We start from the raw sequence: 5,755 nt of genomic DNA, 5'->3' as shown, positions 1-5,755 counted from the left end.
GGCCATGGCTCACGGGCCTAGCCGCTCCGTGGCATGTGGGATCTTCCCGGACCGGGGCGCGAACCCATGTCCCCTGCATCGGCAGGCAGACTCTCAACCACTGCGCCACCAGGGAAGCCCCCTACCCGCTTTTGGATGATCAAAAAGTATCTATTTGAAATGACTAATGTAAAAATGTTTGGGAAATTAAAAAATTTAAAAGCACTCAGTAGTTTCAAAATATCCTTATAATTGTTATGAATTTTTCAGATATATTTATATCTATATATTTATATCTATGCCTATATCTATCTATCTATCTATATGCATCAATAGATAGATGAAAGAAAGTGTGTGTGTGTGTGTGTGTGTGTGTGTGTGTGTGTGTGTTCTCTTCATTTTTGGCAGGAAAATCAGTGGGGAAATAGCTGTAAATCCTTATAGTTAGACTTCTAAATTAATGCTTTAGCAAGATGAGTAGGAGAAATGCAAAGGCCCTTTGTTCTATTGTCTTATTATGTCAAGACACAGACTCAAATGTGTAACAGTACCTCTGGTACTATTTGGAACTTCATTTTTTTTTTAAAAAAAAAACTATGATAAAAGACATTTTTTTCTTTTCTTTTTTTCCTCTCTCCAGTAAAACACATATCCAAGAGAATGTGGTCTTCAGGAAATCTGGAGGAAGACCTTCTATGCTCAGGGTCCCTGCCCACCAAACTTCTATTGTTCCAGGTAACACCACATTCTCTTTTATGAGTGAATAAAACCACATTGTATAAGTTCACTCTGGATATTTCTGTCTTTCTGAGACAGGCAAAGATAAAATATTTTTGTATTTGAGGCACAAAGTAATTAGACATCTAGTCCTAACCTAAAACCTAGTGCACTGAAAAGAGAACTTCACCACATTAAACACTTGAACTTACCAAAAGCAAGAGCTTTTAGAAATTGATAAAAATTCAAGTACATTCTCCCTCCCTCTCTCTCTCTTTTTCTCTCTTTCTCTCTTCTTCTCTCTTTCAAATCAAGCCCCAGTGTTTGCTTCCTTAATTAAAATCTTTCCCTTCTAAGTCATTTGCCAATTTGATTAGTAGGGTCCTGCCAACTCAAAAACTTTGATTCATTAAGTACAGACTAAACATAATGAATATTTCATTACTTGACTGTAAAGATGCAATGACTTCAGGTTATAAATATATACACTGTTCTCCCAAGGCTTAAATTTTACTGAAAGTCAGTTTTCCTTAAGCTTAAATTTTGGTCATTTTCATACCACTTTCTGAATATCTTCTATATTCTCATCACTTTTTTATTAATTGCTTACTATTTTTACTTACATTAACTATTTTAAATTTAAATGTCTATTTTATCATTATCTTAAACATTAGATTTTTTGGCGTCATGGGCTAGATGTGGTAGATAATGTTAAAAACAAAAAGTTTGTTTATGTACCATCTAAAACTGTCTACAAATCACCAGTATTATACATATCTAACTAAATAGTCTACCTTCTGACATGACTTCTGTAGTTTTGACTCACAGACTATAGCTTTTATTTATATTTATCCAGAAATCCAAAAGTTTATTATAAGTGCCAGGAATTGGATCACCACTACCCAGTATCATCCTTACTTGTGGGACAGAAGGGTGAGAGAACTGGTGATGAGAACAGGTGAAGGAGTTTGTGTCTCTTCATTACCTTTTCCTCTACCCCTCTTCTGTGTGCTGATTTTATAATTTTCTTCAGTTTTCAGCCATCTACTATATACACGGTTAAGAACTTCTTGAGAGATTTGTTGGATCTTACCTTTTGCCCTTGAAGAGCTTGGATTTGAGCATGGTAGAAACATAATGGAAAAAAGCATTAAAAAGCAAAATGAGTTTTCTTCTCACAGCTGAGATGAAACTCCAATTGTTTTAGCTTCAGGGCCCAGATGACTTGGTCTATGGCAGCCATTTTTGGCTTACTATCCCAGCTGAAATATTAATATTCAGGGTACAGTTGGAATTGTTTTAAACTTCAGTGTAGTTGAGAGTCTCTCATGCCTATAGTCTGGGTGGTTAAACTTTATTTGGCCTAAGGATTTTATGCTGATCCTTCAAAGCCTTTCAGTAGCCATTCTTCTATCTTTCTTGCAATGGTCACTATACCCCTGGTCATCGAACTCCTGGGTCAGAAATTGGCAGAAAGGAGAATGGCATTATCATTATTATAAAGGTTTAAATTTGAAAAGACAGTTACACTTCCAGGAAATGTTTGTTTCCTCTTAGGCATTATGTCTATAATTCAGAGTTGCCTGGTTAGGACTGTATGGGTCAACTTATTAGGCATTCTTCAAGCATGTCCATCTGAATCAAATGATCTAGAGTGCATGTGTCCATGCTAAATTCTGCTATTTCTAAACCAAGACAATAAAACAAAATAACAAAGTACTGTTCACTGAATTACCAGTATGTGTACTGACTAGTCTTGAATCACTGCTATAAAGAGTAATTCATCATTTAAAGTAAGATGTCAAGAAATACAAAGATTTTGGTTTTTAACAAAGATGTACAGTGCCTTTCTCACAAAGTTGTTGAGATGGTTTAGAGGGGTCATTACAAACAAAGGACATCCTCACAATGTACTGATGAGGAGAAGTTTATTATGGTTTATTTATAAGCTGTCACTGGAATTCCAGTGTCACTTAATGTAACCTCCTGGATCATGGATTGACATAACATGACATGTGGATATGATGTCCTATTTCAGAGGATACCTTAGGAAAAAAACACAATAAAAGGTCTTCATGCCTTTAATTGGTTCTAGAACATTAAACAATGAATCTAGAGGTACCAATCATATTGATTAGTGGTTCTCAAACTTTAAAATGTATCAGTATCACCTGGAGGGTTTATTAAAACAGAAGTTTCTAAGCCCCATTCCCACAGTTTCTGACTCTGTAGGTTTGGGGTGAGGCCTGAGAATTTGCATATCTAAAAAGTTCCCAGGTGATGCTGATGCTGCTGGTTTGAGGGACCACACTTTGAGAAACATTGGATTAGAGACACATATGGTAAAGAAGTTCCATGATCTTCAGAAGAGATAATATCAGCATTTCTGTAGAATATAAGTAAAAATTTAAAAGTCACAGAGAAGGAGTAGGACAAATATTTATTGAACATCTACTGGGTGTGATGCACTTGCTAGATTCTTTACACAGATATTTTATTTCACTTCATTTTGACCACATTATCCCCATTTTTGAGGTGAAAAAGAAACTGGCAAAGACAACTAACTTTCCCAAGGTCACACAGCTATTAGCTGGTAGAGTTGAGACTCAAACCCAGGTTTGTATGGTTTTAAAGCTAATAGTTTTTTCTGCTAGATCACATTGCCAAAATCAATTGTTTTTAAAAATATGCATAAATATATATATTTTTTTGCTTAGAGAGGTAAAATTATCCAGTGGCAGTACAGTGAATTGAGTGCCAGGACACTCAGGCTCCATTCCTGACTCTGCCACAAACTTTATCCATTGATCCATCAGTTCATGCACCTATCCCCCAACCCATCCATCCATCTATCTACCATCCATCAATCAATTCATCTATCCATTCACTCATTCATCAGACATTACTTGAGCATTCACAGCGTTTTAGCCCCTCATTGTGTATAACTACTTCCCCTTCTTTAGGCTATGTGGTTTGTGTGGGATGTTTCAACTAGATTCAGAAGTTTATACTCATAAAGATATGCCAAAATTTGTCCAGGGATTTCATAATTAATTTTGCTAATGGTAAATGAAAGCATGCGTGTTGGATTTGGTTTCCTTTGATGGATGTTAGCATGGATATCTGGATTTCAAAAAGTAGACGATTAAACTGGCCATAAAGTCTCATTTTAAATTCAACATGGTGTGGTGTAAGGAACATTAAATCTTTAGCAAATCACCTAAATTTTCTGGGCCACAGTTTTCTGATTTGTCAGATGGAGTAGCAGCACCTTTCCACCAATGCTCAGAGATGTGGCAAGGATCAAACAAGAGGAAATGGGAATATGTTTTATAAAGTATAAATTCTATATAAACATATTATTTATTTATTCCATAAATTTTTTGGTTGGAAGCAACATTCTAGTCTCATTCTGTCATATCATATAAGGAATCTGTGGCACAGAGAGGTTTAATATCTTAACAAGATTACCCAGCTAGGAAGCTGCAGACCCAGGACTAGAACCCAATTGATTTGATCCTTACTATGGAGTTCTAAGAATTTAGAGTTATAGAGGCTAGAAAACAAGCTCTTTTCTTTAAAAAACAAATAGCTATTTTACTTTATTTTAAATTTCTTTTGTAGTAGAGTTGATTTACAATGTTGTGTTAGTTTCAGGTGTATAGCAAAGTGAATCAGTTATACATATACATATATCCACTCTTTTTTAGATTCTTTCCCCATATAGGTCATTACAGAGTATTGAGTAGAGTTCCCTGTGCTATACAGTAAGTTCTTATTAGTTATCTATTTTATATATAATAGTATGTATATGTCGATCCCAATCTCCCAATTTATCCCTCCCCTATGTCTTTCCCCTGGTAACCATAAGTTTGTTTTTTACATCTGTGACTCTATTTCTGTTTTGTAAATACATTCATTTGTACCATATTTTTAGATTCCACATGTAACCAATATCATATGATATTTCTCTTTCTGTGTCTGATTTACTTCACTCAGTATGACAATCTCTAGGTTCATCCATGTTTCTGCAAATGGCATTATTTTGTTATTTTTTATGGCTGAGTAATATTCCACTGTACGTATGTACCACGTCTTCTTTATCCATTCCTCTGTCGATGGACATTTAAGTTGCTTCCATGTCATGGCTGTTGTAAATAGTGCTGCAATGAACATTGGGGTGCATTTATCTTTTCACATTGTGGTGTCCTCTGGATATATGCCCAGGAATGGGATTGCTGGATCAATGGTAGCTCTATTTTTAGTTTTTTAAGGGAAGTCCATACTGTTCCTCATAATGGTTGTACCAATTTACATTCCCAACAGTGTAGGAGGGTTCCCTTTTCTCCATACCCTCTCCAGCATTTATCGTTTGTAGATTTTTTGATGATGGCCACTCTGACCAGTGTGAGGTGATACCTAATTGTAGTTTTGATTTGCATTTCTCTAATAATTACTGATGTTGAGCATCTTTTCATGTGCCTCTTGGCCATCTGTATGTAGAAGACATAAGCTCTTAACTCTCTATTTAATGTTTGAACACACTCTCCCATGCCCTTGGAAAGTCCAATCTCTGCTTGATAAATCCTTTTGATGGATATATTATAATAAAACATTCTGTTTTTGTTAGAAAATACTTATCTGGAAGTGAAAGCTCCATACTTCTTCATAACTTCTACATACTAGTTCCTGTTTTGCTCTCTGAGGCTGAAGGAAATAAGTTCAGTTCCTTATCTCATGACAGACCTTGAAATATTTGAAAGCAACTACTGTGTCCCAACCTCTCTTATTCCTCCAGCATAGCAGCTGAATTTCCTTTCTATATTCATGTATAACTTTTATTTTTTAAAGTAGTTTGTTCAGCACTTGCTATAAGTCAGGCACTGTGCAGGAAGCTGAGGATACGAAGATGAATAAGAAAACCCTACCCTCAAAGAGCTCTAGGTATGATGACAAAGAAAAAAAGTCAGTAGCTATGCAATAAGTGCTGTGATGGAGGTAAGCATAGAGTGTTAACAGGAATAAACCACAACCTGAGGTGGAATATTAGAAAATGTTT

The sequence above is a fragment of the Delphinus delphis genome, chromosome X (assembly GCF_949987515.2).
Source record: "Delphinus delphis chromosome X, mDelDel1.2, whole genome shotgun sequence".
Lineage (NCBI taxonomy): Eukaryota > Metazoa > Chordata > Mammalia > Artiodactyla > Delphinidae > Delphinus > Delphinus delphis.
This window is presented reverse-complemented; position numbering follows the sequence as displayed.